Source organism: Zalophus californianus, chromosome 6 (assembly GCF_009762305.2).
Source record: "Zalophus californianus isolate mZalCal1 chromosome 6, mZalCal1.pri.v2, whole genome shotgun sequence".
Classification (NCBI taxonomy): Eukaryota; Metazoa; Chordata; class Mammalia; order Carnivora; family Otariidae; genus Zalophus; species Zalophus californianus.
Genome location: NC_045600.1, coordinates 73765704 through 73786084, shown reverse-complemented (window position 1 = coordinate 73786084; position 20381 = coordinate 73765704). Strand labels below are relative to the sequence as shown.

The window sequence follows — 20381 nt, the reverse complement described above, 5'->3', positions numbered from 1 at the left end:
AAGAATTTTGAGTATCAAACAACACCATCAAGAAACTAATGCCCTTAAAATATGGTAAATTTTCATGGGTTATTTTTGCACTTTCTATGCCTCCACTTTTTCCTTCTCCTTTTTATTGATTGGAAATACAACTTCCTCTATTGATCCTCAAATGTTCTTACCTTTTCTATCCTATTTTCTATTAGTAATCATTTGCTTTAGTTGCCCTTACATTAGGCCATATATTGAAAATCTATCATATTTTTTTTAATTCATAAGAGCTCTTTTTTGTTCTCAGTGGATCTGTTTGTTTGGTTTTGCAATACCCCTTTTTGCCTTATGATTGCAAATATTATCATTGAGAACATTAATGACATTTTTTGAAAAATGAAATTATCAGGGTGCCTGGCTGGCTTAGTTGGTAAGACATGTGACTGTTGATCTTGGGGTTGTAAGTTAGAGCCCCAGGATGGGTGTAGAGATTACTTAAAAATAAAACCTTTAAAAAATTTTTTTAAGTAAAATTATCTTCTCCCTATAATGGTCACTGTTTCCTCCAAGTTACCTTCTCCTGCTTACTTGTTTCAGACAAATAAAATCACATTAGATGATTCTTTTCACAGCAATTGGCTGATCCTTGGTTAAATGTTTATATTTAAGAGAGGGAAACTAAGTAGCTGTTTGGAAGCTCTGAGTGCATGTGATGTGGGAAACAAAGGCAAAAGAAAAAAATATTAACTTTCCTTACTGCCTACAGCCAAGTCCTTGAAACAGGTAGAGTGACCTTCCTCTGGGAGCTCAGCTGCCTCAATGTTGAGGCTTTGCTAAGGCAAAAGGCAATCTTAGCCTGACCTCCAGGATCTTGTAAGTCTTCTTTAAGATATAAATATTCATTGGAAACTCCTTTATCTCTACCCCCCAAGATACATGTTGGCAGTCATCCTCCAAGCATATGGTCCACTGATATACATCTGAAGGGTCTCATGACTGAGGGATTCTTGACAGTAATAAATGACCTTTTTCCTAACAATAGCTAGCTCCCTCAAGGTACTAGAAACTTGTTGCCAAAATACCTGGGAGGCTTATGCTGTATGTAACCCCTTATCAACTTGAAAGTATATAATCAGTCACCCGTCACAACCCCAGGGCAACGCTGTCTGCCCACAGGTCCTGTCCCGTGCTTTAATAAAACCATCTTTTTGCGCTGAAGACATCTCAAAAATTCTTTCTTGGCCATCAGCTCTGAACCAACCTTCACACAACATCATATGGATGGTACTTAATGATTCTGGGCCTCGCTCTATGGTGATATGGCTGGCCTGTGTTTTAGGAAGCACCAATGCTAGTATCCTCATATCTTTCCTTTTGGACTTGTCAGATAATGCAAAGAAAATTCTTCAGTTTCCTATCTAGCTGCCAAATATGTGGCATCAAAGTAGGCATCAGTAACCAGTATGCATAATTGATTTAATCCCTAGTTTCAAAAGTAAAAGACCCTATGCTCTACCTGTTCCAGAGACAAATCATCCAGTCTCTTGCTGGGAGTGGGAGAGGGACAACAATCAGCCTGGGTAATGAAGAAGGTATAGAGAATCAAACTGCTTCTTAAATGTTTTCCAGCCAATTCTTAATTTAGCCTTCCATTCTTTCTACTTCCAAATATGTAGAGACCTCTGAAACAAACTGAACTGATTCTTGGTTTTTCTCACTGCTTGCCTAAAATTCATCTTTTTCAGCCAATTATTCCATGTCATTTACTGCTAAATTATCTGCTTTTCATCTTCTGAAATTTTGTTGCTATTGCTTCCTTTTCCGTGCTATAGTTTTAGTGGGGCTTCAGGAAGAATTGGATATAGATATATGTATTCAATCTACCAGATTTATGCCAATTAAATAAATTTTTTTTTAACCAATTTCTTTGTTGACCTTTCCTTTTTGTATCTCAGTCTCTCTTTCAAGGCTCATTTTCATTTTTAAGGTAAACTTTTTTGGATGTTCCTTTAATAAAGATCTGCTGATCATTAACCCTTTCGGTTTTTATTTATTAGAAAATGTCTATCTTACCCTTGTTCTTGATAGTTTTTCTGCATACATGATTTTATGCAGTTGTACCAGGTCCTCTTCCCAGATTCTCTCCTCTGCCTCCCACTTCCCAGCCAGTGGCATGCATTATTAATTTTGCTGTACCGATCCAGTCCTTCCTCTCCATCTCCCTCACCAGTTCTCACCTGGTTTTAGCTGTCTGTGCTTCCGGTCAGACCCCCAAGCCTACTCTTTCATGCTGCTGAGAATAGCAAAAATTTGCCGATAGGCTGATTGGATCAGGTCAGGTTCCAGTTCTTTTTTTTTTTTTCTTTTTTGGTAAATTTTTTAATTTTTATTTTTAAATTTAAATTCAGTTAATCAACATATAGTGTTTTATTAGTTTTGGAGGTAGAGTTCAGTGATTCAGATCTGGGTTCAACAGATCAGCCTTATGTAATACCCAGTGCTCATTACAGCACGTGCTTAATGTCCACACCCTCAGGTTTCAGTTCCAATTTAAAAGCCCAACTGTGGGGTAGCTCCATTTGCAAAGGACAAGAACAAGATTGTATAAGTTTCTTCCAGTGGGACTCAAACCAATGACCTAAGGATTCCTACATAGATCAAACTATAGTCCTGCACTCTACCAGCGAAGGCACAGCCTGAGAGTGTCTGGAAAATTCTTTGTTCACCACAGGCAGGAACCTTGTTTGGAAAGGATGCCTGGAAAGATCTACACACCCTCCTAGAGTGCCATAGTCACCTGTGCCCTTCGGGTCCCACTGGGCCACTTCTCTCAGTCCCTGGCTTAATGTTATGACCATCAGCCACCCAGAGAGGTGAAGAATGACTCTTTTAGAACAACTCTGGATTTGAAGAGCAACAGTGGTGAAAAAGGTCCAGAAGAGGCCAAATTCTGTAAGCTCAAGGCTAATGTCACCTTTGCCTAAGGTAGTGTCCCCTGGCAGTGTGTTTAATTGCAGTCATCCCTTCTCAATAGTCTCCACCAAGTGCTGCTTCCTCTCTTCCGTGCTTATTGTTCTGACTTGGTGAAAACGACTGAGAAAAGAAGTCTCTGCTCTGAAGGAGCAGGAGAGCTGTTTGCCAAGGCCAGGCCCTTGTCAGAGCCCCACTGCAGTCCTGCCCCTACCCTTCAGTCTCCTCAGGCACTCAATTTTCTACTGGAGGTGTCTGCTTCTTGCAGCAGGTCAAGGTTTAGTAGCATGATTGAGACGGCAGTTTGGATTTCTAAGGTGAGAGGGTTACAGTGGCAGGATTTTTTGTTTGGTTCAGAAGACCTTTTGCAAAATCTCCTGGGGTTTAACCCTGGGTCTTAAGGCATTCCAAGCAAGAAACATACCCAGATCAATGACCACCTGACAGAGCTGCTGCATTAATCACTTTTAAGGCTTCTACTGACCCTGCCAGTCATGTCAGGAACCCACGGACCAGCAGAAGTTTCCCTAGGACCTCCAGTACTGCCTTCTCCTGGAGGACAAACTTACAAGTCAAACTTACAAGTCAAAGCTCTCTGAGCTCTGAGGTTGCCTATAACGGTGTTTCTTCAGTGTTGCTTTCTCTTTCTGTTTTCCTTCAGTCGTAAAACTATGCTGACCCAGGATTTGACTTGGGCTCTTTCATATCCAATGCCAGAATTATTGACCATAAACCCACAAGGACAGAAATAGGCCGGCTCCTCCTGGGCATCAGATCATCCGCCCATGCACTCTGTACCCTACCCACCCTTTCTTCCACTTTTTGGTATTGCTCTCACTTTCACTGTTATTTATTCTTGAATCTATTTTGCTGGTCACTGAGGCCTCAGCTCCTTCTGAAGACCATATCTGACCTGTGTTCTACATCAATCACACCTGACAGGAGCAAGAAGCCCCCATCTCTTACCAGAAGCCTTCACATCTAGAAGTAATGACGTTTGTGAATATTCCACTGAGAGAGATTCATCTCTTTCATGAATGTGTGGACTCTCTCTTTGGTTCCCAGAGGCCAACAGGGTCTCTGTAGTCAAGGTTCAGCCTCCTTAGTCTCCCTCATAGGAACTATAATAGAAAAGTGAAGACTCTTCTGTCTGTTCCCCAAGCCAGTACACAGGAATCCAAGTGAGTGTATTTAGCAGGGATTCTAGGGGAAGGTTTGGTTGGTTCAAGGCAGTCTACCCCAGTGAGACTTACAAGGTTGCCACCTTATAGGTCTTGCATTCCCAGGGGAAAGAGTGATCACTGTGGCCTGCTGATTCCCAGTGTCATATGGGAGTCTTGCTTGGCAGGCCAGGGTTTCATTCGGACCCAGCTGTCTCTCTGTGCTCTAAATCTGGAGTTGCAATTGTTTGCACATGGTGGGCAAGTATTCAAGTTGGGTCTACTCTATCCTAATTTGTTCTGAAGCTCAATTTAGAACCTCTCTCAAATGGTGCTTGTAAAGAGGCTGTATGCTCAGAAGTTAGTGATGGCAGTGTAAATCAGGGCTCACAAGTTCAAATCTCAAGGGGGCCTTGGGGGCTGAACTGTGCATTAACTGCCAGATACTTTCAGCTTCTTAACTCTCCCCTGCTGCATTTGACAGAAAGGAGTAAGCTCCTTCTTTGCCGAAAAGGATTTTGCACTTTAGGATTTTGGCTAGAAAAAAAATCATTTTGGTGCTCTCTCCTTGCTGTACTGATGTAAGTTGATTTTGGTGGACCACATTCTGGGTCATGGGACACATGTTAACAATTCTAAAAGAATAGAAACTATATAATTCTATCAGATCACAATGGAATTAAACCAGAAATCAGTAACAGAAAGTTGGAAAATACCAAAATATTTGGAGATTAAACAATACACTTCTAAGTAACTCATGGGTCAAGAAAGAAACATAAAAGGACATTTTAAAATATTTTGAAATGAAAACAGCTTATCAAAATGTGTTGGATGCAACAAAAGCAGTGACTAGGGGAAAATTTATTACACTAAATACATATATTAGGAAAGAAGAAAGATCTAAAATCAATAATCTAGGCTTTTGCCTTAGGAAACTAGAAAAAGAAGAGGAAATTAGATCCAAATAAGCAGAAGAAAAGAAATAATAGAGCAAATATCAATGAAATTGGAAACAGGAAATTAATAGAGAAAATCAGTGAAAACAAAAGATGGTTCTTTGAAAAGATTAGTAACATTTATAACCCTCTAAATAGGCTAACCAAGAAAAAAATAGAAAAGACATAAATTACTAATATCAGAAATGAAATAGAGGTATCACTACTGATTTCATGGACATTAAAAGGATCATATGAACAACTCTATGCCTATAAATTTGATAACTTAGGTGAAATGGGCCAAATCCTTGAAAGACACATTTTACAAAAACTCACACAAGGAGAAGTATGTCATATGAATATGCCTTTATATATTAAAGAAATTGAATCAAGAATTTATAATCTTCTAAAAAAAAAAGCACCATGGTTTCACTGGTATGTTCTGCCAGACATTAAGAAAGAAAACAGAAACAGAAGGAATACTTTCTAGTTCATTCCATGAGGCCAAAATTACTCTAATATGAAAACCAGACAAAAACATTACAAGAAAGGAAAATTACAGATGAATATCTCTCATGAACACAGATACAAAAATAATCAACACATATTAGCAAAACAAATCCAACAATGTATTATATACATCATGACCAAGTGGGATTTATTGTAGATATGAATGTTCAGCATTCAAAAACCAGTTAATGTAACCCATTACATTAGCAGGCTAAAGAGGAAAAATCATATAATCATATCAACTGATACAGAAAAAGGCATCTGACATATCCAACATTCATTCGTGATTAAAACTCTCAGTAAACTAGGAATAGAGGGGGACTTTACTGACTTGATAATGAACACCTACAAAACCTATAGCTAACATCATACCTAATTGTGAGGAACTAGATGCTTTTCCCCTAACATCAGGAACAAAAAACAGTGATAACCTCTTTCCTCACTCCTATTCAACATCATACTGGAAGTCCTAGTTAATTCAATCAGATGAGAAAATAAAGGTATACACATAGAGAAGGAAGAAATAAAACTGTCTTGGTTCACAGATGATATGATTGTTTATACAGAAATTCCCAAATGGACAAAAATAAATAAATAAATAAACTCTCCTGTAACTAACAAGCAATTATAGCAAGGTTACAGGATATGGATTTAATATCTAAAAAGTCAACTGCTTTCCTATATGCCAGTTAGTATATAGGAACAGGTGGAATTTGAAATTTAAAACACAGTATCATTTATATTAGCACAACAAAAGAGAGAAACCTTTAGGTATAATTCTAACAAAATATGTATAAGATCTATATGAGGAAAACTACAAAATGCTGATGAAAGAAATCAAAGAAGAACTAAATAAATGGAGTTATTCTTTTTTTATTTTTTATTGTTATGTTAATCACCATACATTACACCATTAGTTTTTGATGTAGTGTTCCATGATTCATTGTTTGTGCATAACACCCAGTGCTCCACACAGAATGTGCCCTCTTTAATACCCATCACCTGGCTGACCCATCCCCCCAACCTCCTCCCCTCTAGAACCCTCAGTTTGTTTTTCAGAGTCCATTGTCTCTCATGGTTCATCTAATGGAGAGTTATTCTATGTACATGGGTAGGAAGACTCAATATTGTTAAGATGTCAGTTCTTCCTAACTTGATCTATAGATTCAACACAATCCCAATAAAAATCCCAGCAATTTCTGTGATATCAACAAACTGTAAATTTTATGGAAAGGAAAGATCCACAATTCACATAGTACTGAAGAACAAAGTTGGAAGACTGACACTATCCAATTTTAAGACTTACTGTGCTGCTACAGTGATCAACCCACTAATGGTATTGACAACAGAGTAGACCAACAGGTCAGTGGGATAGAATGGAAAACTCAGAAATAGATCTACAGGAATATAGTGGACCTTGAAGAAGTGGCAAGGGCCATTCAATGGAAAAACAGGATAGTCTTTTCAACAAATGGTGCTGAAACAAGTAGACATCCACATGCCCCCCCCAAATGAATCTAGACACAGACCTTATACCTTTCACAAAAATTAACTAAAAATAGATCATAGATCTAAATGTAAAACACAAAACAAAATTTCTAGAAGATAACATAGGAGAAAATCGAAATTACCTTGCATTTGGCACTGACTCTTGATATAACACTGAAAGCACAATCCATTAAAAAAAATTGTTACAGTGGACTTCATTAAAATTGGAAGTTTCAGCTCTGTGAAAGACACTGTTAAAAGAATGAAAACACAAGCCACGGACTGGGAGAAAATATTTGCAAAACACCTATATGTGGTAAATAACTTGTATCCAAAGTAAAGAACTTATATCCAAACTAAAGAACTTGTATCCAAAATATAAAACGAACTCTTAAAACTCAACAATAAAATAACAAGCAGCCTAGTTTAAAAAAATGGATAAAAGATCTGAAGAAACATCTCACCAAAGAAGACATACAGATGGCAAATAAGCATATGAAAAAGCATCATGTATCATTAGGAATTGCAAATTAAAATAATGAGATACCACCACATACCTATTAGAATGGCTAAAATCCAAAACACTGACAACACCAAATGTTGACCAGAATGTACAGTAACAGGAACCCTCATTCATTGCTGGTAGGAATGAAAAAAGGTACAGCCACTTTGGAAGACAGCTTGTCAGTTTCTTACAAAGCTCAACATGGACTTACCATATGATCTATGATCTAGCAATCATGCTCCTATGTATTTACCCAAATGAGTTGAAAACTGATTACACAAAAATCTGCACATGAATATTTATAAAAGCTTTATTCATAACTGCCAAAACTTAGAATCAACCAAGATATCTTTCAGTAGGTGAAGGGATAAATAAACTGGTACCTCCAGACAATGAAATACTATTCAGTGCTAAAAAGAAATGAGCTAGAGCACCTGACTGGCTCAGTTGGTAGACTGTGTGACTCTTGATCTCGGAATTGTGAGTTCAAGCCCCACATTGGGTGTAGAGATTAAAAATAAAATCTTGAAAAAAAAATAAAAAGAAATGAGCTATCAAGCCATGAAAAGACACAGAAGGAAAGTTAAATGTCTATTGCTAAGTAAAGGAAGCTACCCTGAAAAGGATACTGTGTGATTCCACTGTATGATATTCTAGAAAAGGCAAAACTATTGGGACAATAAAAAGACCAGTGGTTGGGGTGCCTGGCTGGCTCAGTCAGTGAAACATGCGAGTCATGATCTCAGGGTTGTGAGTTTGAGCCCCACGTTGTGTGTAGAGATTACTTAAAAATAAAATCTTAAAAAAAAAGGTCAGAGGTTTGGAAGGGAGGAATGAATAGTGGAGCACAGGACATTTGGGGGGCAGCAAAACTATTCTATGTTACTACAGTGATAGATACATGAAATTATGCACTTCTTTTTTTTTAAGATTTTATTTATTTATCTGAGAGACAGAGAGAATGAGAGAGAAAGCACATGAGATGGGGGGAGGGTCAGAGGGAGAAGCAGACTCCCCGCCGAGCAGGGAGCCCGATGCGGGACTCGATCCAGGGACTCGATCCAGGGACTTGATCCAGGGACTTGATCCAGGGACTCCAGGATCATGACCTGGGCCGAAGGCAGTCGCTCAACCAACTGAGCCACCCAGGCGCCCTGAAATTATGCACTTCTTAAATCTATAAAACTACACAACACAAAGAGTAAACTCTAAACTATAGACTTTAGTTATATAATAATGTATCGATATTGGTTCATCAATTATAACAAATGTATTACATGAATGCATTTGGCACTGGCATTTTAATAATAGGGGAAACTGTGGGGAGTATAGTGACTCCTTGTAATTTCTGTGCAATTTTTCTGTAAACCTAAAAGTGCTCTAAAAAATAAAGTCTATTGAATTTTTAAGAGGTTAAGCCTCCAATATCTAACAATGTAAATTAAAGGTGAAGAAAAAACTAAGTTTCCAGACTTTATTAGTATGTGTTAGATTTTAAAAGTAATACTTTTTAATTGCCTGTCTTTACAATATCAAACGAATTATGTATGGGATATCAATGACCTCACATAACTTAAAATACTCTGCAAGCCATGCATTTCCTTCTGACTTTTTTTTTTAAGGTGTTATTTATTTATTTGACAGAGAGATTGACAGTGAGAGAGGAAACACAAGCAGGGGGAGTGGGAGAGGGAGAAGCAGGCTTCCTGCGGAGCAGGGAGCCCAATATGGGGCTCGACTCCGGGACCCTGGGATCATAACCTGAGCTGAAGGCAGACGCTTAACGACTGAGCCACCCAGGCGCCCCCCTTCTGACTTTTGAGTGACTAGAAACAGTGGCACTTATGTGTTATTGGCTTTTTGAGCTATTGAAAGCTATAAGGTAGTTCTTTAATTTGTGAAATCCGAGCACCTTTGGCCCCAGGGATAGTTGAAAAATGTGATTCATGTAATTTCAAGTTTTTAAACAGAAGTACTTTGAGAGTTTGTTACAGATAATGAAATAGTTTGTGTTTCTCTTAGGTAGAAGATGATAAAGAAAAGCACTTTTTTTTATGAACATTCATCTATCTTTAAAAATAATTAATTTTAGTATCCTGTTCTTTAGATATCAAAAGTTATTTTCCTGAAGAAGCTAAATATTTCACATAAAAACTCTAAGAAAAATTTTAAGGCTTTTAAAATGCTTTTTTTAAAAACTTCAGGACGTAGATATATTATTTGCTGTTTTAGGAGAACCCATTTGTTACGAAACCTGGACTGGATTGCCCGACGGAAGAACCAAGCGGCACCTGGAAATCTTGGAGGATAGGAGGTTTATTTATCGCCCTCGGGCTCAGAGGAGAGTGGTCTCCAAAGGTCTGAGCCCTGAGCACAAACAAAGGGGGCAATTCATACACATCTACTTCTGCATACTTGGCACTTTTGGTGCCTGCGCGAAGCGGGGCAGGGAGAAGAACCCGGATTGGTCCACGCAGGAAGCAGAGCAGGGAGAAGAACCCGGAAGAGCCCCGGGGCAAGGACTGGGACACTCTCCCTGGCCCGGTCGACCATTTTAGGACACAGATTTTCCTTATCACATTTTTTCTAGATGAAATAAAAGCTTATCAAAAAATTATTTCAGGAATGACATTGCTTTAAAAACTGATGAAAGAAAAAGCATTTGGGATGGTTATCAATTGGTTTTCTTATAAACTTGTACGCATTCTTCATATATTTGGGATGTAAATCCTTTGTCGTATATACAAATACATTCTCTACTCTGTGGCAGGACTCTTCACTTAATGGAATTTTTAATTTAAATTTATTTTTCAATGAAATTTTTAAATGTGAAAATCTTACTTTTAATGTAGCCCAATTTATTAGTTTTATCTCTTTATATTTGTTTTTGTATATCTTGTTTAAGAAATATTTGCCTATCTCAAGGTCATCAAGGTATTCTCTTATGTTTTTTTTAAATTTTTTAAAGATTTTATTTATTTATTTGAGAGAGAGAGAATGAGAGATAGAGAGCATGAGAGGGAAGAGGGTCAGAGGGAGAAGCAGACTCCCTGCCGAGCAGGGAGCCCGATGCGGGACTCCAGGATCATGACCTGAGCCGAAGGCAGTCGCCCAACCAACCGAGCCACCCAGGCGCCCCTTCTCTTATGTTTTTTAAAATGAGCTTTACTGTTTTACATTTCACAGTTAGGTTTATCATTTATCATTTTACATGTAATATGTGCTTTGAATCAAGATTCATTTCCCCCATTGTGTTAAGTGAATGATCCACCACCATTTATTGAAGACATTTCTCTACCCGACTGCACTACAGTGTAAGCTTTGTCATAAATCAGTAGCTAACCATTCACCTATTTTTTTTCATTTTTTTAGAGAGAGTGAGGCAAGTTGGGGAGGGGCAGAGGGAAAGGGAGAAAGAGAATCTCAAGCAGACGCCACACCCAGTGTGGAGCCCGACACAGGGTTGGACATGGGGCTCAATCTCAGGACCCTGAGATCATGACCTGAGCCAAAATCACAAGACATACACTTAACCAACGGCGCCACCCAGGTGCCCCAACCATTCATCTATTTCTAAATTGTACTGTTTCATTGGTATATTTGCCTATCTTTATTACTACCGCGCTGACTAAATTGTGTTTTCACAGCAATTCTGATTATTATCTGATACAGCAAATCTTCTCTATTTGTTCTTTTCCAAGAGTCTATTAATTAGTTTTGGCCCTAGCATACCCATACGTACTTTAGAATTGTCAAGTTTCACTGCCAACTGTGGAATTTTTATTGAATTTTAAGATCATAGATGACTTTGAGAGATTTGACATTTTTATAGTATTGGTTTTCCAGTCCGTAAACATGGACTGCCTTTCCAATTTGTGTAGATTTTCTTTCATTGTCCAATAATAGATTTCTTTTTCTTTTCTTTTTTTGGGGGGGTTGCTTTATACAGTGAAGATTTTTTTTTAAAAGATCGTATTTGTTTGACAGAGAGAGACACAGTGAGAGAGGGAACACAAGCAGGGGGAGTGGGAGAGGGAGAAGCAGGCTTCCCATTGAGCAGGGAGCCTGATGCAGGGCTCGATCCCAGGACCCTGGGATCATGACCTGAGCCAAAGGCAGACACTTAACAACTGAGCCACCCAGACACCCCTATACAGTGAAAATTTATTTCTCACTCATATCACAGTCTTGTGGGCTGCAGCAGTGGCTTGGAGAGCCAGGCTTCTCAATGTGAGGTCTGCACAGTGACCAAGGATGAGGAAGAGGGGACAGAGTTGGAACAGTGGACACTTACATCACTTGTGCTCACACATTTCTGGCCAAGACTGCTCACCTGATCAGCTTAACTGCAAGGTATGGGGTGGGGGGGAAGGTGTATGTGAGCCCTCAGACCTCACTACCTCACCAGGGAGACTAGAAGGAAGAAAGAGGGGAGAAGGGAAGGTGCTTGAGACTAACTATCATCATCAAAAGCCATCCTACCCTCCAAGAGGGAGAAACACCTAGGAGGGAGTTCATTCATCAGTTGGCGCATCGTAAATCCTACAAATGGTGTCAACGGTATTGTTACTTTGTAGATTTCTTGAAATTTTCTTTTTACACAATCATTTCTTCATTTTCATTTCTTCTACTGAAAACTTTCAGTATAATGTTGAATAGGAGATTAGTGGACATCCTAATCTGGTTTCAGTCTCAAACAGAAATCTAACACCATTTCAGCATTAAATATGTTGTTAGATACAAGATATAATGAAATATTTTTTTGGAGATACACTTCATCAAACTAAGTAAATTGTCTTCTATTCCTAGTTTACTTATCATTTTTATCATGACAGATATTGAATTTTATTAAATGAATTTTCTGTATCTATTAAAAATAGTCATTATTTTTCTCCTTTGGTCTGTTAGTGTGGTGAAGTACATTGATTTTTCTAATGTTCAATCATTCCTACTTTTATCTAATAGCTCCTGTTCTGTCTTTATATATATGTCTATTTAGTGTGCTAATTTTTTGTTTAGGATTTTTATATCCATGTTTATGAATGAAATTGGCCTATAGTAATTCTCTTATGTCCTTGTCTGCTTTTGATATACAATTCACACTCGCTTCATAATATGAGTTATTTCCTTAAATGTGGGGATTTTCTAGTTATTTTCACTCTGAATTTTTACCTCTCTCATATTTTGGCTGAGTAACAATTCTCATCTTTGTTATTTCTCCAGTGCCATCAAGCAGATGTTTTTAACTTTCAGGTTTCCTCAGCAGTAGAGTTAATTTGAATATCTTACTGTGTAATTTCCAGACACTTCCTCTTTTGCTTTTCATCACAGAAAACCCTGGGCTCTTTACATGGGATATGTGTCATCTCTGGTTGTTATCTTAGAAGAAATTTGGGCTTTTTTTTGTCTTCCAATAAAGCAGGTCTCCTTACTTCAAGATGTAATGATTCACTCAGAACCCTAATCTTTCTTGAGCTGATGTTAAAATGCCTTAGACCAGTTAATAATTTCACATTAGCTGGGTGTCTGTCCTGTGCAAGGCACTGTGCAAGGTACTGATGATACTGGAAAGAATAGAGCATTGCCCCGGATTTCAAGGAGCTCAATCCTGAAGAGGATGTGAAAGTATACTATCAGTATTGTGTGATAGGTGGAAAGGCGAAAATAATCTAAGAGTGCCAAAGAGACAAAGAGGAGGAGAACCAAATTGAGACTTGGGGAGCTAGGAAAAGATTCTGGTAAAAGATGATCCTGAAACGAGTAAGAGAGAATAGGAAAGAATTTGATGAAAGACAGGCAGAGGGATGAAAGCAGAGTGAGAACCTTGTCCTCACCTGGTGTTTATTTTTTTTAAAGATTTTATTTATTTACTTGAGAGAGAGAAAGCACGAGTGGGGTAGGGGGCAGAGGGAGAAAGAGACACCCTGCTGAGGAAGAAGCCTAACTCAGGGCTTGATCCCAGCACCCTGAGATCATGATCAGAGCACAAGGCAGACGCTTAATCGACTGAGCCACCAGGCACCCCCACCTGGTGTTTATAAGCCAGGAAACGTGGCACATTTTGACTGAGTCACAGAGTTTGGGTGCAGGTGGGAGTGGGGGGAATGGAATTAAGTTAGTTACTTCAGGGGCACCTGGGTGGCTCAGTCAGTTAAGTGTCTGCCCTTGGCTCTGGTCATGATCCCAGGGTCCTGGAATTGAGCTCTGAGTCAGGCTTCCTGCTCAGGGGGAGCCTGCTTCTCCCTCTCCCTCTGCTGCTCCCCTTGCTTCTGCGCTCTCTTTCTCTCAAATAAGTAAATAAAATCTTTTTTAAAAAAGTTAGTTACTTCAGATGTAGCCCTTTTGGGGCCTCCAATATTTTCAGTAAAATATTAAGATGAGAGGAAGAAACACCCACCTGTAAAAAGAGCAATACTTCCCATCTTCTGAGGCAGCATTGGCCTGCCGCTGAGGGTGGATCATGCTACAGGACAGAGAGGCAGGGACTTGGTCCCCCTTTTTGTGACTCAGATTCTTGCCCCATTATCTGACATACTGAGGGGGACAGTGAGGCTGCAGGGATGAGAAAAGCCCTGGGAAACCAAGCTTAGGAAGAAACTGCTTGTTTTTTAGGCGTTCATTTCAGGTGTGGCGCCTCAGAGCCTGTTCTTCTGCCTGGTCAAAAAGAGAGGGGAGGCTGCCTTCTGATCCTGAGTCACCATAATATTTTTCATGGCTACCAGCCTCCAGGACCATACCTTCCCCTATTTTAGAAAGTTCTATTTATTGGAAAGTGCTCAGTGACTTTAGGTGGAGGAAGCTCTGATTTTATCTGATATCTGACTTTTTTTTTTTTTAAGTAGGCTCCTTGCCCAAGGTGGGGCTTGAACTCACAACTATGAGATCGAATCTGACACTCTAGGACGTTCTACCAATGAAGCCAGTCAGGCACCCCTCTGATATCTGATACTTAATTAAGGGAACTGTGCCACAAAATGCCCCAAGATATTTCAGTCTGTGTACAATATGGGACTTAGCAGGCAAAAGTGCACCTGAGAGGAAGATAGCTTTCATCCTCCATCATGAACATCATGATGCTGACATTTTTCCACTCTCCCTTTCACCGTTACTGATTGAAAATATATCCCACTTGAGGCTGGGTCTTATGTTTTCTCATTTATGGATTTTACATGCCAATAGTCACTCTTTTACCAGTCTTCGACTACAACCTTTTTTTAAAAATTTATTTATTTTAATGTAGGCTCCATGCCCAATGTGGGGCTTGAACTCATAGATAAAGAGTCATACACTCTATCAGCTGAGCCAGCCAGGCACCTCAGGCAATATCCTTCTTGATTGCTGGTATTAGCCTAGTGCAGAGATGGAGGAGAGTGACAAAAGCTTTGGTTTCTAATTAATTCCATTATTGAAAGGTAAACATTTTTATTTGTATCCTGTTTAGAGCCATTTAGTTGACACTGGGGATGGCTTGCATTAGAGGATTATATTGATCCAGGCATCAGGAACCCAGCTAGAGACAGTACTTGCTGAGAAAGTCTCCCCAGGTGGTAAAAAGATGGTGAGGTTTGAGGAGAGAAGACAATTTCAAGAGATCTTTTTTTGGGGGGGAAGGTGGGGAGTACCTGTGTGGTTCAATCAGTTAAGCACCCAACTCTTGATCTCAGGGTCCTAAGTTCAAGCCCTGTGTCCTACTTAACAAAAAAAAAGGGGGATTTTTTTAAAATATTATTTTTAAGCAATCTCTACACCCAAACCAACATGAGGCTTGAATTCACAACCCTGAGATCAAGAGTCGCATTCTCAACTGACTGAGGCAGCCAGGAGCCCCTCTAGAGATCTTGAATGGAAATTTCTCAATTCCCTATTCTTGTCAAATCTAAAAAGAAGCAAACCCTTAATTTGACATAAGATTTTTCTCTCTTGGCATCTGCAATATTTCTGCCTTTATCTGTCAGCTGACCCAAGCCAGGCAGCGACAAAAAAAGTATGTGCAGAGAAAATGATAACGAGTGGAGGTGAATGTTGAAGTACACGGACATTATCCATTTTCTTCTGCTGGCCATTCTGGTAGAATAATATTCAGATCAAGTGATAAAGCCATGGTATCTTCTTTATGAAGACTTGAAAGAGAAATCTTCCCCTTGCTTCTGGGGTGGGCAGCAATTAGAACTGTAGGGATATGATGAGATTGGATAAAATTTCATGCATAATTATTGATATCTTCATTCCCTGCTAGTCCTGGGGTTCTATGTATGCTCTAGTGATACCATATATGGTAACACACAAAATCAACACTCTTCAAGTGTCTGTTTATTTTTCCTAAAACTGTTCTGCATCCAGTGAACTCACCTGATCACAGATCTACTCTCCTTTCCTAAAACTCAACTGAGTTCAGTGCACTGGAGCTACCAGGAGACCTCCCATATTTTCTACTCTGACCTCCACTCCAGCCTGAATTAAAACTTTCCAAGGTTGATTTTAGTTTTAGATTTGCATGGAATGTTCTATTTACCTCTATTGCAGTTTTCAGGACATTATATTGTAATTATCTGCTTCCATCTATCTGCCCCCTACAGACACTAAACAGTTTTAGGGCAATGCCTATATTTTAATCTCTATTTCCCTGGCACAATTACAGTACCTGAGGCAGATTAGGTGTTTATTAAAAAGCCTGTGAATAAAACATACCTGAACACCAGTCCTAAGGAGTGACAGCTCTTTTGAATCAATATGACATAGGTTCTTGAGCTAAGAGGATGCAGGACTTACTATGTACCCTTATTGAAGGATACCTGTCTCAGTTCATAATTCTCAGGGCATATTTCTTAGTAGACAAGAAAAAAAAATCTAAATGTAAATGTAATGGTGGAAACTCAGTGCATGATGAGGTAGAATTCTAGAATGTTGAAGAGAGGCCAAAGATTCCATCCTTGATTGCAAGACCCTAATTTTTGCATATGGTAACATTCAAACCTCAGGTCTCTTTGTGGAGAAAGAGCTATAAAATCCTCATGTAGATCACCTGTGTGTGCCAAATGGTGTGAACAGAGCAGGAAAGATTATTGCTCTTACAACAAGAGCCACAAGCCTCCAGAGGCAAAAAGTATGATACAAATAAAACCTGTGTCTCCCAGGAGCAACAGTTGAGACACAAGGCCAGCCACCTAAATAGGCCACTGACAGTTATAATCAGCCCTCTCAAACTGCATTGACAAAACTGCATTGGCATCCTATCAATGTCAGCTAAAGTGCAGTAGAGAATTGGCAATTACTTGAAAGTTCTCCAATGGCAATTCTGTACAAATACTAGGTTAAGCAGGAAAATGAGCAATTTCTGTCTCTCTAGGTCAAATATGTGTACAGTATCAGAGTCAGGAAGCAAAAACACACAGAGACAGAGAGAAGAGAACAGAGTACAACTGGTGGACAGATACAGAGTGAAAGAGTGAAGTCTTCAAGAAGGATGCCATGGTTGCCGGTGACCCCTGTGATGGCCTATATGCTTGTGTGCCTCCAGGGCTTGCCCTGGGCAGAGCCTGTTTGGCCACCTCTTTGGCAGGTAACTGTCCATTTGGGCAAATTGGTGCTGGTGGCAGAGTCCAGAGCACAAGTGGTGGGTGCATAAAACTGTAAAGTGCCCGGAATGATGCGGGAAGTGGCTGGTCTGGGCGGCTCCAAAAAGCAGGAGCAAGGTGGACTGTATTGTGCTGCAGGCCATGGGTCTGGTGACTGCGGGAAGACGGTATGGTGCAGGTGTGTTCCCCGGGGATAGCATACGCGTAGCTGTAGGAGTTCCGGAAAGTGTTTTCCTGGCTTCGGCTTGTGTTGCTGGCCCTTGGCACTAGCTGGCGGGGAGGTCTTCATGATGACCAGCAAAAGCATCAGGCACCTCCTTCGAGCCGGAATCGAACCAGCGACCTAAGGATGTCCACATGTGTCTAGTCTACAGTCCTCCGCTCTACCAGCTGAGCTATCGAAGGGTGCACGACGCAGCGGCTGAGTCATTGCTCTTTCTGGAAATGACGGGGCCAAGACACCCGCCCGCCCCAGGTGCATGTTGCCTCGGATTGGTCGGAAGCCCCTTTGAAGAGAGCCAAACACACGCTGAGACCGGACGGTAGCCAGGCACCCCGGGGCGGCGATTTTCAAGACAGCTGGGCCGGGCTCTCACCTGTTGCCGCATTTCTCCTCCCCGAGTTCCTTTCTTCAGTGGGGAGGGAGTACGGCCGACCGTCGCGGGGCCAGAAATCGGATAAGAGAGGGAGGGGAAGGGGCGTCGGCGAAAGGGATGCGTGAGTTCGGGTGGGGCAGGGCTTGCGGAGGAAAGGAAAGGGGAAGGTCCCGCGTAGGCGGCCGCGAACCGCAGGACCTCAGGCTCAGGTGGAGGCCCCTCAAGGAACGCCCCCTCTCAGCGCCCTCGCGCCTGCCCCACCCCGGGTTCCGACGTGCCCGCACCCACCCCCATCCTCACCCCACCCACCCACCCACCACGCACCCGGCCCGGCTGTCCCCCAGGACCTCGGGTCACTTTCGGCGCGGGGACCCTTATTGGGAAGTGGTGGGGAAAGGCTCTGGGGCTAGGCGGGGAGACCACGCCCACAGGCCCCGGGAGTCGCCGCCAGCCTGGCTCCGCTCCTCTTGGAGCTCCCCTCCTTGGCTCCATACTCAAAAGTCCTAGATGGAGAAGCCCCCAGAAAGCTTGAACTTTCTTTTCATCATTCTTTTAAGGACACGGGCCACCTCCATTTCTTCACCCCCTCCTTGAAATGAAGTTTCCCCCTTTGCCCAAAGGATCTCTCTCCTTCACAACCTCTCTAAAGAGACACAGAGAGGTGTGGCTCTTAGACTCTAAATGGCTCTTAGACAACTCTTAGAATGAACTTGGGTTGCAGTGGACACCAAATTCCACCCATCCACTCTTTGGGGCTCCCAAACTACATGCACAGATCAGGAAGTTCTTACAATTCAAGAGGTGAAAATGTCTTATAGGAATTTGGATGTGGGGCTCTTTGAGAGCAAGCATGAGCTAATATTCCAAGTTGGTTGTCAAGGATCCCTGACTCAAGTCACAAGAATTGAAACACCTCCTTCCTCCCGTGGGTACCGCCTCCTTGCTGACAGCTTTACTCAGACCCTCTCCTTCCTTCTGGCTTCCAGGTACAGAAAGAAGACCTGGAGGGAAGGGGAGACACTGCATTGAGAGATCAGAAATGGGGCTTGGGTGTGGGGAGGCAGAAACGGGAGCAGGGAGGCTAGAGCTAACAGGTCAATGGGGACCTGAGGACCAAGGAGCCAGCTCTGAAGTTGCTGGTATGCGCCCACAAGAGTACAGACCCATGGGTCTGAGCCCTGTGCTCTCGCCAAAGGAGTTGCCTTGTGAAGTTTGCTCATATAGGCTAGCTGCAAAGCCTCTGTGCGTTCCCATTTATGAGGGGGAAATGTAAAACAAAAGAAAAAGCATTCCCTGTCCCTTCCTAGCCCTTATATCAATCCTCCTATCAATCCGCGTGGGACAGCTACTTCTGTGGACACACCCACCACCGTGAATTCTTAAAATTTGTTTCTTCCCGACCCCTAACCTCCTGGTAAACTTGGTCTTTGAAGATTTATTTCAAGACATTGCCAAATGGCAAGGCTTTCCGGAGCGTTACCTGGTCAGAAAACAGGTGCCCTCTGCACTTGAACGGTTTGATCTGAAAAGCTCACCCTCAATCCTCGTGTGTTCACCAACTCACCCGACACCCAGTCCAGCGCTACCCTATCAAGGCATCGGAGTGATTATTCATCATCTTTTGACCTCAGTTCCTCAACTGGCAAAAGTTACACTTGGCAGCGGTGGGATTCGAACCCACGCCCCCGAAGAGACTGGAGCCTTAATCCAGCGCCTTAGACCGCTCGGCCACGCTACCGCCGGTGGAGGCATGCTCTGCCTTTTTTTTCTGATAGTAACTACCTTTCTTTACATCTCAGCCCTATTGCATAGATTTGTGTTCTGAAGTCCTAACCTTAAGAGCAAGTGGAAGAAGGGTTTGGAGAACAGCAGGGCTCATCGAGAAAGCTTACTGTCCCCCATAGGCTGTGGATTGTTCATCCCCCCACCCAGGGCTTACAAGAGGAGTATTTTACTGAGTGAATGAAATTTGTAACACAGTAGAAGGCTGTGGGCCTTTTGAAGGTGCCGACTATGTTTTATTCCTGTTGGCTTCTTCTCAGTCTTGCTACAAATTTCTTAGGAAGATAAAGGAAGATTCAAGCTAATTAAGGCCACAAAATCCTACCCACGAGGGAGCATGACTTATCAAATGGAGATTTAGGGCATTTGCAAATGTGTGAACACCTACTTAGAGCTGGAATCTGACCAAAAACCTAAAGATGCCCGTGGAACTCTTCAGTCCTTCCTTTTACCAGATGAGATAGCAAAGAGTTCACAGTTGCGGCTCTGCTACATTATTTCTTCAGAGAAGGCGAAGCCCTTATATGGTTTTACACTCTATTCCTAAAACACTTGGAGATGTCCCCTTTCTGCTCTCAGAGAGAGAGAGAGCAAGAGCGCAGATGCTCATTCCTTTCGAATTTGATGGGTTTAGGACTTTAGGGGTCTTCCAGATCTCCATATTGGCATCTCAGCGATCCCCTGAGACTTCTCTTGCTGCTCCAGAAGTTACGCTGGGAAATGTCCAGGTGAACAGAGAGCAGCGCTCAAGTTCCCTGCAGACAAATTCTGCCTGTCTCAATGCACCCCTCAAAGCCATGGCCAGGGCCCCGGAAGGAACATCCTCTCGAGGCCTTCCTCCAAGCCCAGTGACACAATGTGCTCATTGTTCCGAGAAAGACGTTTTAGTG

At 41.5% G+C, this 20381-nt stretch overlaps 2 non-coding genes across 2 annotated transcripts; both read right to left on the bottom strand.

Moving 5' to 3' along the window:
* Positions 1–17428: 17428 nt before the first annotated feature.
* Positions 17429–17518, bottom strand: TRNAY-GUA. The gene is given in 2 exon segments: positions 17429–17464; positions 17482–17518. It is a non-coding gene; the product is annotated as a tRNA-Tyr (tRNA).
* Positions 17519–19365: 1847 nt separating this feature from the next.
* Positions 19366–19447, bottom strand: TRNAL-AAG. The gene has a single exon. It is a non-coding gene; the product is annotated as a tRNA-Leu (tRNA).
* Positions 19448–20381: the final 934 nt, after the last annotated feature.